Source organism: Ovis aries, chromosome 9 (genome assembly GCF_016772045.2).
Source record: "Ovis aries strain OAR_USU_Benz2616 breed Rambouillet chromosome 9, ARS-UI_Ramb_v3.0, whole genome shotgun sequence".
NCBI classification, from domain to species: domain Eukaryota; kingdom Metazoa; phylum Chordata; class Mammalia; order Artiodactyla; family Bovidae; genus Ovis; species Ovis aries.
Window position 1 is genome coordinate 40,915,875 of NC_056062.1, and position 13,019 is coordinate 40,928,893.

Here is a 13,019-nt window from a genome sequence, read left to right on the forward strand (position 1 = left end):
TATTAGATAAATCAATCATAACCAACCATCCCGGAGATTTGGTTATATCACTGCAGTTACTGTTTGGGTTGTAAAGTTGGCTCTTTTTTTAAAAAATGAGGATAAGCATCTAGTTAACTGTTACAACTTCTTTCTATAACATAATTGCAAAAGAGTGAATTCTTATCACCAAATAGGTATAGCTCATAGTGTATGAACTGGAATCCAGTTAACAAAGAGGATTTATTTAGTTAACTGGAAGAAATACTAGACCTTGAGATTAAACTCACCAGGCAGTGAAAATATGCAAACATGCCACATCATCTCTCTCTCTTTTTTTTTTTTTTTCCACATCATCTCTTTTGTGCCTGCTTGTGGCTATCTTTTTTAATGCTAGTTGATCTGGAAAGTTTCTGACATTTCAAAAGTGCTGTTGTAATGACAACACTTCCAACTATGAGGTTAACTTCAAAAGTTATATTTTCAGGTGCTCCAGTAGTAGTTCTGCAATCTTACAAAGTTTACGTACTGAAAATCAGCAGAACGCTTCCAGTGCAAGGCTAAGACAGTCTGCACAGCCAAAAACAACCAGTTGAGCAAGGACAATTTTAACTGGAATTGGGACCTTACAAAATTATTAGAATTGGGGCTGTATAAATGCTTCTCCAAAGCATGATATTAATACATTGATTGATAAATCCCAGCTGAATACCTTATAAAGTACTTCTGAGCAGGTACCAGAAGGATCTTCTTTCTTCTCCTCACTGAACTGATCAGAGGTTCTCAAATGATGCCAATTCTTCATTCATCCTACCTTCTTGGGTGAGGGCAGGCAGATTAATCAATTATCTTTTATCTAGTAGAATAAATATATAAAGGAATTTTCCTTGAAGCTTGTGATTTTAAGCTAAATTTGGAAATGCAAAATGACATGCAAAATAGAAGATTCATTTAAATTGAGTAAAAGATTTTTGACCTTCTATCAGCCTTTTTCAGCATAATAATGTCTGTATATGAATCAGCTTGCTACTGGCAGATATTATGGTTTCATTGATTTTAGAATCTTTAACTACCTTACGTTTCTGTATAGAAATCTCTGAATCAGCTATTTTAATGCCCGTGAAACCATTGTTGAAGCAGCTGCTAGCAGCTTATTCTATTAATGGTTTAATTCTAGTGTTTGTTACTAGGATCATACATTAAGTTACCAAGAGACATCCAGATAAAGTAGTTGTGTTACCATCAATTCAAATAATACTTAGAGACAAAAGTGTCTTGGATGCTCAAAATGAAGTAAATACGCCCCAGACAAACCTGACATTATAATTGGCTGGAAGCAAGATGACAGTAAAAAGCAATCACAAACCTTTTAGTCTGATAGTTCTCAAAGTGAGGGTAATCTTGCATTTTTTTATTGAAAGAAGTAGGAATCTAAGTGCAGTTGTAATTAAATTGTCCCAGAGTCTTCAGAAGGTAGATGTGAGCAAAAAAAAAAAAAAAGTCTGAAACCGATTGCATTGATCCCATAGACTAGTGCAATTTATGCCAACACTTAGCTGTCACGTAATAATGAACTGCCCTTTGGAGCCACCATTGAGACAGCGAGAGGGCATTACCAACCTCCAATCGAGAAGATGTGTCCTTTGAATTGTGTTTCCAAAATGTAAACATCAAATAAGAAAACAATACTGGTAGCCTTTCAGCTTATCTAAGCATACTTCTAGAAAGCTTCTTCTGAAAGGTAACTGCAAATAGACACTGTAATGTCATAGTATTTTGGCAGACAATATAGCATTTATCATTTCAATTCCTATTCTAACTAATGAAAATCTCTGCATTATTCAAAATGCAAAGTTAAGCCTTGCTCATGGACTGAAAGCTGTCAGCCATCCTTAAAAATTAATAACTACCTGCCTCTCTCCTCTGCAGTGCTTAAGTGGTTCAATGGGACTAACATTTCAGCTGATGGACATTTCTGAAGGGTAATAAATGCTTGAGGAAACATTTATTTCCAGCCACCCATCTTAGTTACCTTTCAGACTCTTTCGCCTTTTCCTATAAAGACTATGATTGCAGGTCAAAGACAGTGAAATAAAAAGCTCACAAAAGCAAGCGTGCTGCTAGGTAGGGTCAATACTGTTCATCATTCATTCTCATGAAAAAGCCTATTTATATCTGTTTCACTTTTTATTTATCTTTTTAATATCTGTCAATCTCTTTGAACACTTTTGTGAGACCAGGGTATTTGGAACCTGTAATAGTAAAAACATATCAACATCTTGTTTGTGAACCATTTACTGCTGAAAATGAACTTGTGGGATGGCTACTGTCTGGTCAGTTTTACTAAAAATACTTTTTTTAATTCAAGGAAGTGTGGAGGGGAAGCAAAGACGCTGACAAATAGTATTAACTTTATAAATATAGTCAGGTTTTTTCAGAGGATCTTTGCTAGCTCTGCTTCATCTGATATTAGGTTGCAGATTGTGAATGGAGCGTCTGTTGGGCTTGAAAAGCCCAGCCTACTACATATGTGTTGAATGGCTCGAGAAATGTACGTTGAAAACCCTACTTTTTTCTGAAAAGTTTTTGAAAAGAAAACAAATTCCCCAGATGTGGGTTCAGTATTTTATTTTGAAAATCTCAAAATACCTCTTCATACAACTGTTTGACCCTTGCTAATGTACTTTGGGAAACTCTTTATTGGAAAGAAGCACAAGATTTGGAAAAATAATTGCACATCTGCTGTCCTTGAGGCTTCCCATAGACTAGTGTTCATGTATTTGCCTGTCTTTCCGTGAATTCCTGTTAAGAGAACGAGGTGATAGTACCATAGCAATGATGTGAACTTAGGTCCTGCTGAGACTTCACCAGAGAAGCTAATGGGAGGGAAACTGACCAGTTTGAGTGTTAATTTCCAGTTTCCCTTTCTTCATTTTGTGATGTCTGGAAAAGCCTTAGAAAAATAATGTGACCCAGAAGTCAGGCAGTAGAGGACTGAGAGAAAGCAGATGAGGACTGGATGACCCTTAGAAGAGAAAACGTCTTTTTATTTCATGAACTTTGCAATATGTGAATGTTTGAGGGTTGTTGGGCTGCCCCCCACAGGCTTACAAGCCCTGTACTTGCCCAGCCTCAAGACTGAAGAAAGAGCCCAGAGTCAGCATCAGAGACATCGGTGATTTCATGGATGGGGGATTTTACACGTCCCAGTGTCTCTCAAGAGGGATGTCATCAACACCCAGCTCCCCAAACCAGTAAGTCAAGGAGGGACTCTCCATGGAGTCAAGATAGCAAAACCATCTTACTAAAACTAGCTCCAAAGTCAGGGCTAACCTCACAGTGAAATGGCGAAGTGAAGTGACAGTCAGAAATGGGTTTAATTTTTCTGTGTTTCCACTTGAAACTGTATGTTAGAAAATTTTTAAATGAAAGTGGTCCTCACTCTGCCAATACCTAGCTCTGTGCCCATTAACAAATAGAATCTCCCATTAGGGGTCACCCAAGCACTTTCAGCTCTAACATCACAGCCCTCTGGATGACGCCCAGAGCCGGGAATATTTCAAGGCACCATCAAGTGCATCACCTTTTCTTCATTCATTTCCAAATGGTAAATATCAGGTAGCTATTCAAGACATCCTCATCTCTCTGCTCCAGACTAACAGCCTAGGCAGTGTGAAAACCAGCTTCACCCGTTACGGCAAGCCCTCTACACAGATGCCTGTCAGCTCAAAAGAGACATGATCTCATCTCCCTACAGCCAGGGTCAGACAGGTTGGAGCTCCCAGGTTCTTATGGTTACCAAGAGTCCAAGCTGTGGACCATGCCCTTCCCTGAGAAGGAAGACTGAAGGATCTGCCATCCAGATGGTACAGAATGGAAGATGAGAGATTTGGGAGCCAGAGGTGATTATGAGGGAACAACTGAAAAAAAGAAAGTTCACATCCTCGTGGCATCCTAAATGCAGTAAGAAAAAGAAAGGGGGGGGGGATGTAAGGATTTTATGTGGATCCTGGGCAATAGTTTTTATTATTTATTCAATAATAATGCGTTATTAGTGGGAGAATTTAGAAACCCAAGGGAGAGAGGAGCTAGCAGTATTCTGACATGGTCGCTTGTATTTCCATTTTAATTCTAAAGTCAGTAGCCCCATCCCAACTCATCTCCACCTTTCTCAGTCGTCCAACTGAGCTGCCCAGCCAGCCCTACCACTGGTACGCCGAGCCCTCGTTTCTCTCCAGCCATCCCTGAGCTGCCCGGTGATCGGTCCCTGAGCAGCAGAGAAGCATGTACCTTACCCACTGGCCCTGATGCTGCCCCATGAGGGCACGTGTGTGAGGGCCCCCTCTGCTTCTTCCTCTCATGCATTCCAAATCAACGGCGTCTCCTGGTCCGTGAAAACTGCAGCCTTAAAGCTCCTTACACTGCAACTTTGGAGTCCTTACTCTCATTTTAGGAATGAGGACATGAAGCCCAGACAGGTGATGTAATTGTGGCATCTTTGTCCTCCTCTGCTCTGCAGTGACAGCCTGAGACTCTAAGATACAGAGAAGGCAAGCCAGCAGACGTGGCTTCCCACAGGCTCCTCGGGTCTCTCTTCCATCAGAGCTGTCCATATTAATCCAAGATTTTCTTCTTGCTGACACAGAAGAGGGGGGCTTCACTCTGTCCTGGGGCTCTTGTGGCTCCTCTGTCCGTCCTTCCCATGTATTCAGGCAGCTGGTGTCATTAATGATTCTCTCTCCGCCTCCCTGGCCTTATCTCTTTTTCCCATCCTCATCCTAGTTTCTTCCTCTCCTTGGATCTTTTTCTTCAGCTTATGAATAAAGCTGTGCGTGCATGCTCAGTTGCTTCAGTCCTGTCTGATTCTTTGCCACTCTATGGACTGTAGCTTGCCATGCTCCTCTGTCCATAGGATTTCCCAGGCATGAATACTAGAGCGGGTTGTCATGCCCTCCTCCAGGGGATCTTCCCGGCCCAGGTATCAAACCCGTGTCTGCTCTTACTGTCTTCTTTCTCGCCTCTCTTTTGTTTGCTCTTGCTCTCTCTCTCTCTGATTATAAGAAGAACACAAAGTCTAGATTAGAGTAAATGACATACCCTCAGAACATCTTTCTTTGCTGAATACAGTTCAGACAACTGCCAAGCTTGGACATATGTGCTTGTGTCGGGGGCTTGCCAGCTATTTGCCATTTGTGTCTTCTTCCTCTGGCATACCACTGGGTTGCATCTCCCAAGTTCCCTGCAGTTGGGTATCCCATGACACTGAATTCCAGATCATGGAATGTGAGCAGAAGAGACACCCTCACTTCCAGGCATGGCCCCCAAATCCTCCCCTATGTGGTTCTCCATGTTCGTCCCCTTTCTGCCTCTTGGTTACAGACCAGCTTTGGAAGTCACATGTTCAAAATGGTGGAGCCACCACGGTGAAAAAATATCGAAATAAATGTTGGAATTTATTTCTCCATTAAGTAAACATCTCAGATGATTTGAGTTTGCTGCATGTTAAGGGCTTTTCTGGTGGCTCAGAAGGTAAAGAATCTGCCTGCAATGCAAGAGACCTGGGTTTGATCCCCGGGGAGGGAAGATCCCCCAGAGAAGGGAATAGCAACCCACTCCAGTATTCTTGCCTGGAGAATTCCATGGACAGGGAAGCCTGGAGGGCTTTGATTGATGGTGTCACAAAGTGTCAGACACGACAGTGACTTTCACTTTCTTTCACTCTAAGGAATTTTCAACTAGGAAGCAGGAGCTCAATTCCAAGGCAATTCTCACTTTCCACTAATGGATGTTCAGGGCTTTTTAAAATAGTTGGTGGAACAAGAGGCGATCTCATGCCATATCCTTCCAATGTGACTAATTCAGCAGCCCACAGCATTGGGACTCAGATTATGTTAGATTGAGTAGACACAAGACTTTACTCCTATCAAGAATCTCTTTCTGGTTGGCTTTATACTCACTAACCCTTTAAAACATTTTAATGTCTTCCCGTGTGACTCAGATGTTGTGTTGACATTCCGCTTAATTTCTTTCAACCGTATCTCCTGATGGTATTCTGTGTTATTTCTATATTTTAGGTAGGTTGCCAATTCTTGCAGTGCTCAACTAGATTTGGCATTTTCCAAAATCCCTTCTTGTTCTGTAGAAATTGATCTTTCCGTATCTGAAAGTATAGTCCATATCCAGAATATTATTGTCTAATTTCAGGACTTAAACAAGTTTAAGTAGTTAATCCTTTATTCATTTGATTCATTAGTTCAAGAAACAGTTACTGAAAAACCGCTATGTATTAGACCCGCAAGGATACAGAGATGAATAAGCCTTGGTCCCTTTCTTAGGAGATCTCCCGTCTAATAAGTGAGCCAGGTATGTAAATAATGATGGACGAGTGAAGCACAGATCATGGTCTGCATAAAGTGAATCAGATGCACTGAAAAAAACCAGCAGAAACTAATTGTCTGTCAGAGCATCAAGCCTGGCTGCTCAGAGCATGAGAACGTGGTCTTACATGAAGAAAATTACAAGGAAGAGGACATTAAAACGTTGGCAAAAAGATATGTCAAACTAGTGTAGGAAAACCATGGGGTACTCAGGAAGTGATGAGTATGGGGTGTGTTCAGTTCACTAAGTGAACAACAGGGTCAGTCTTTGAGGGACCTTGGATTCTGGCTTATACCTGTGTTAAGTCTAAGTCACTTTGGTGGTGTCTGACTCTGTGACCCCATAGACTGTTGCCTACCAGGTTCCTCTGTCCATGGGATTCTCCAGGCAAATGAGTCCCAACCTATTTCATATCTTGGCACTTATAGAGAAAAGTCAAAATTTATGAGGCACACTGTGACAAATAAGTTACTTTTTCCCAGCAATAAATGAGCACCCCAGACCACTAGCTACCTCCAGTCTTGCTCAGCAAGCATGTGGACATGAGCATGCCCCAGCCCGTCCCCGCCACCCACACACCAGGGAATTAGGGAATCAATATCCTGTCAGCTGTACCTACTCAGGTCTCAACAGCTGGGATGCTCTGATAGATGATGTGGAATCAATGAAAAGATTTAATCTTGGGAAGAATATGATTAGATTCAATTTTCTTTGAACAGTCATTCATAGAAAGAGAAAGGAATTTATAAAATGATCTCAGAAGAAATGGCATTTTGGGGATGGAGTCTGTCTTAGAAATTGGAAAACCAAAAGTAATAATAGAGGCTATTTTTAAAAGGAAAAAGAATATTCAAAGGGGAAATGTTCAAAAGTGTAGAAGCAGACAGGAAAAACTGAATTATAGAGACTTCAAAGTCAACAAGTATTTGTCACTTGATTTATAGAGCAAAGTAAAACATTAGCTAGATTTAAATGAGTGATAAAAATATATTGGGGAAAAATTTAATAACTAAGAAAAATGCATTGTATAAGGGGGAAAAATGTACCTGTTTAGACAAAGTCTTAGAGCTTTTTTTAGCCCTTACCTTTTTAGTTTAATATTTTTTCTCTGAGTCATTCCATTCTGCTTTATTGACCCCAAACAGATCTTAGAAATTCACTGTGCCATTGTTTAAGTATTATATACTCATGGAAAATTTTAAAGTGGAAAGAAACTGTGTGCTCTGATTATGGAAACATCTGCCTTCAGAAATGTGGACCCATGAGAAAAACAAAAGAGGAAATTCATCCAAATTAAAAAATGAAAAGGGAGCTCCAAAAATAGAAAAGGGAGGTGTTTTCAGAATTTTTAAAAATCTTGTTTTCTCTAGAATAAAATATTCCTCTAAATGAGCCCAATAGTAATGACGCTAAGGCCTTCAGCCACCCCTGATTTTGAGCATACAGTAATTGAAAACTTATAAAAACTTTGAAAGAGACTTCAGGAAAGCCAAATTGCAGTTGTTAATAGTAAGCAGCCATTCCACCCAATTACTGATGAAGATGAACCAAAGGGTTAGCAGTATATCTACAAAAGGAAAAGAGTACAACTTATGTGGCTTTAAAAACCCTGAGTAGCTTTAAAGGGAATGTGTGTGTGTGCATGCATGCACGCTCAGCTCTGTGTGACTCTCTGCGACCCCATGGACTGTAGCCCACCAGGCTCCTCTGTCCATGGAATTCTCTAAGCAAGAATACTTGGAGAGGATCGCCATTTCCTACTCCAGGGGCTCTTCCCGACCCGGGAGTTGAAGCCACATCTCCTGCGTCTCCTGCATTGGCAAGGGGATTCTTTACCACTGTACCACCTGGGAAGCACTTTAAAGGGAATAGAAAACAATTTTTTTTTTAAAAAAAAAAGAAGGGATATATGTAAGCATATAGCTGATTCACTTTCCTGCACAGCAGAAACCAACAACATCGTGAGGCAATGCTATGCCAACAAAAACTAATTTTATAAAAGCAAATATACAATTAAAGATGAAGATTAAAAAGGAAAAAGAAAAGATCCTAGGTCCTTTCTTCCTGAATATGAGAAAATGAAAACTTAAAAGTGTATGTGTGCACTGAGGAAGATGGCTGTGGGAGCCGGGATGTCCTAGGCATTTTTATAAAGATGATACAACTCTAGCAGTCAAGAGTGAGAGAAGAAATTACAGCAACAGATGCTTTATTATCAAAGCACCTTGTAGGGACACTATAAGCAGGTTCCCCTCGCACAAGAATCAAGACAAAATGCTAGAGACTGTCCATGGTATCCTTACTGAAAAACTGTATGGATTTATAGAAGACGAAATAGAAGTTTTGTAGTTTCTATTCAAATAGTGTCATAGAATAAGTGTACCCATGCACCTAAAGGAATAACACTGAAAGCATTGGGGAAATGTCACTCTGTACACTTTGCACAAAGGGGATGTATTACGTACAAAGAATCCCATAGAGTGACTTGAAATACTAAGAAAAAAGAGAGTGATTTCCCCTCAGTGTCTGTGCTACTGTGAGGAAAAAGGACTAGAGAATAAAAGCAATGCCAGTTAAAAGCATAAAAAAAAATAAAAGCTCAAGAGTGCATGCTACGTCACTTCAGTCATGTCCAACTCTACAACCCTATGGATTGTAGCCCACCAGCCTCCTCTGTCCAATGGAGTCTCCAGGCAAGAATACTGGGGTGGGTTGTCATGCCCTCCTCCAGGGGCTCTTCCCAACCCAGGGAGCAAACCCACCCCTCTTAGTCTCCTACATTGGCAGGTGTGGCAGGTGAGTTCTTTACCACTGCTGCTGCTGCTGCTAAGTCGCTTCACTTGTGTCCAACTCTGCAGCCCCATAGATGGCAGCTCAGCAGGCTCCCCCGTCCCTGGGAGTCCCCAGGCAAGAACACTGGATTGGGTTGCCATTTCCTTTTCCAATGCATGAAAGTGAAAAGTGAAAGTGAAGTCGCTCAGTTGTGTCTGACTCTTCGAGACCCCATGGACTGCAGCCTACAAGGCTCCTCCATCCATGGGATTTCCCAGGTAAGAGTACTGGAGTGGGATGCCGTTGCCTTCTCCATCTTTACCGCTAGCACCAACCAAATCAAATGTCTCGTTAGCAAGAATTCAATGTAAAGCTTATCATTACAATAACAGAATTTTAGGATGTAATTCAAATACTACACAATTGCGAAAACAATGCCCCCAACAGAAAAAAAACAAACTGTTTACTTTTAATAGTTGCAAAATTTTGTATGGCTATAAAATGAGTATCTAATTAATAATCTGCCATTATTAAAGTCTAGCTCAATCAAATGGCTTCCCTGATGACTCAGTGATAAAGAATCCTCCTGCCAAGGCCTGCCTAATGCAGGAGATGTGAGTTCTATCTCTAAATTGGGAAAATCCCCTGGAGAAGGAAATGGCAACCCACTCCAATATTCTCGCCTGGGAAATCCCATGGACAAAGGAGCCTGGCAGGCTACAGTCCACGGGGTCACAAAGAGTCAGACACAACTCAGCAACTAAACAACAACAAACAACAATCAAATGTAACAGAGTATGATATGACAAATATTGTGGGTATAATCTTTAAAAATAAAAAATGTGCCTTCCTTATTTTGGCAAAATCAGATTTAGCATTTGAAGCTTATCTTTAAAATAATGGTGGGCTTCCTTGGTGGCTCAGATGGTAAAGAATCTGCGTGCAATACTGGAAACCCAGGTTCGACCCCTGGGTTGGGAAGATCCCCTGGAGAAGAAAACGGTAACCCACTCCAGTATTCTTGCCTGGAGAATCCCATGGACAGAGGAGTCTGGCTGCAGTCCATGGGATCGCCAAGATTCAGACACGACTGAGCTAGTGACACTTTAGAATAATGGCAGTTATCCTCTACCAACATGAGCAAACATAAATGCATTGCAGATATTGATGAACAAGTCTTAAACATAAAATGAAATATTTATTGGAAGGGTACCTCTTAATAAAATGGACAGGGTGGTTTTGTTTCAATTAGTTCATGTATCCATAGATGAATATTGGTTATTGCTAGAATATAATAGGTACCTGAGGTACTTTTTACCTCATTTCAATATAAGAATGGGAGGAAATTTGTTACAGTAATGTCACTCAACTGTTTTAATTCCTACTCCCCCTAAATAGTTTTGAGAGCTTACCTTGTACCAGGCACTGTTCTAAGTTCTGGGGAGATAGCAGTGAACAAAACCAGACAAGGTTAGATAAAAATTTTTATCTCATAGAACTTAAATTATAGTGAAGGAGTCAGATATCAAATTTTTTTTAACAAAATATATAGTGGTTGTGTGCATGCTCAGTCATGTCCAACTCTGCCATCCCATGGACTGTGTAGCCTGCTAGGCTCCTCTGTCCATGGGATTTCCAGGGAGAATACTGGAGTAGGTTGCCATTTCCTTCTCCAGATGATCTTCCCAACCCAGGGATCGAAACTGCATCTCTTGGGTCTGCTTGCATTGGCAGGCAGATTCTTTACCACTAAGCCACCTGGAAAGCCCAAAATATACAGTACAATATGGTAAACAGTGATAAACACAAAAGAGGAAACATAACGGAGGAAAGGAGATAGGATAAGTGGGAATTATAAAGTGGCTGCAGTACATGTCAAAAGTATATATGCTCCATTATCAAAAATCATTTTTTAGGGAAGGATAAATTAGCAGTTTGGGATCAAAATATACACACTAATATGTATGAAATAGATGACCAACAAGGATGTACTGTATATCACAGAGCACTATACTCAATGTCTTATAATAACCTATATTGGAAAAGATTATAAAAAGACATATCAGTTCAGTTCCGTTCACTCAGTCATGTCTATATATAAATATATGTGTATAACTGAAACACTTTGCTGCACACCTGAAACTAACAGGACATTGTAAATTAACTATAATTCAATAAAAATTGTTAGATTATTTTAAAGTACTACAAGTGATAAATCAACTATGTCCTCCTTCCATTATTTTGGAAGCTACCTACCTTGTCATTAGTAGCTGTTACTTTATCATCCCTCATAAGAAATTAAAACTTTGCTTTGGTTTAGTGCCCTGGAGCCTTTTACCCTGGGAAGTGCAATAAGATGCATGCCTCTCCAGTTGGTTGAGATAAATGCCTTCAGTCAAGCAGAAAGTAGATAGCTGTGGAAGAGAATGAGTGAACCCAGAACCAGAGTGGCCACAGGTACCTTCTCAGGACACACACGTTTTGGAATAACACTTTTGGAATTGGCTACCTTAAATCGGCTTCCTGGGTGGCTAAGATGGTAAAGAATCTGCCTGCAATGCAGGAGACACAGGTTCAATCCCTGGGTTGGGAAGGTCCCCTGGAGAAGGGCATGGCAACCCACTCCAATATTCTTGCTTGGAGAATTCTATGGGCAGAGGAGCCTGTCTACAGGCTACAGGCCATGGGTTCGCAAAGAGCTAGACGTGACTGAGCAACTAACACTTCCACCTCCACTTTAAATTACACACCATTTGGGAAGTCCTCACATACCCTGGGGCATGCACTCCCCAGCTGAAGACAGTTGGCCTCTTATTGCCTCCCCACCCCGACCCCGCAAGAGGAGGAGGGACTGGAACCCCCAGACAGACGTGTGGTTTCTTCCAGACCCTCCAGACTCTCCCAGTGACACCTCTCGGTGTTTCCCAGGCCACAGAGCCATCCGAGTCATTGCGCAGTATCAGCGTTCCACATCAGTGCCTTTGCCTGAGGGGGACCAGATGAAGTGAGATGGATCCACTTTGCATGGCTGATAGCAGGCAAAAAGAGGTAAATGTGCTGGAAGATAGACCTGGCCAAAGCCACCTCTAGGGTGGCAGACTCTGCCCCTCCAGTGAGGCTGACTTCTCCCTGAGCATCTCAGGGGTCCCATGCGAGAAGCTTCCCTTCTTCAGTTCCCAGTGCTTTCTGAAAGGTGGAGGGGATGGTAAATTTCCTACATTATAAAGAGAACAATCATGAACATTAACAAAGCTTGCCCATGGGCTGTCATCTACCAGTTTGAACAGCTCTTAACATTCCTAAAGTTATTTCCAGCAGGCAGTTGCACAGCCCCAACCACCTCCTCTGGGGATCAGCGGTGTTTCAGGGCACAGTCAAGTTCACCAGGTCCAGCAGACCCGTGGGGGCACCATGCCTAGACTCACTCCGTGTGATGTGAGCTGCCCCACCACGGTCTGCGATTTGGCTCAGCGGGTCATGCCCTCTGAAAGCTCAGATTCTTCAGACAGGGAGAGGCAGCAGATCAGCGATGCTGTGGGCCAGCTCGTTCCCTAGTAACACAGGCAGAGTTCAGTTGCCAGCTCCCTCAGAAACCACCGCTCTCTCCTAAAAGCCTTCATTACCTACAGGGGTCTGCAAAATCCTCCCTGTGGTCTGTTAAGGGCCTCACTGCATGAACTCAGTGGATGTCGAGCGTCTGCCCTGGCTTTTCTCTTATGAATTCCTATCACAGAATGAGTAAATCACAATGTAACGGCCCCCATATTTGAGTTCTTTAGAAGCCTGAGCCGTGCTCCCTTAAGCAGTATTGCTGGCGACCTATAAAATAAATGCTTATTAGAGTAGTCTCATAACGACATAGCGGGAACAATGATAGAGCAAGAAGCAGG

The 13,019-nt window shown here is 41.7% G+C and overlaps 1 protein-coding gene across 1 annotated transcript in view; it reads left to right on the forward strand.

Moving 5' to 3' along the window:
• The window catches only part of NKAIN3 (sodium/potassium transporting ATPase interacting 3), a 534,628-nt gene that overhangs the window by 488,355 nt on the left and 33,254 nt on the right, over window positions 1-13,019 (forward strand). The window lies entirely within an intron of this gene.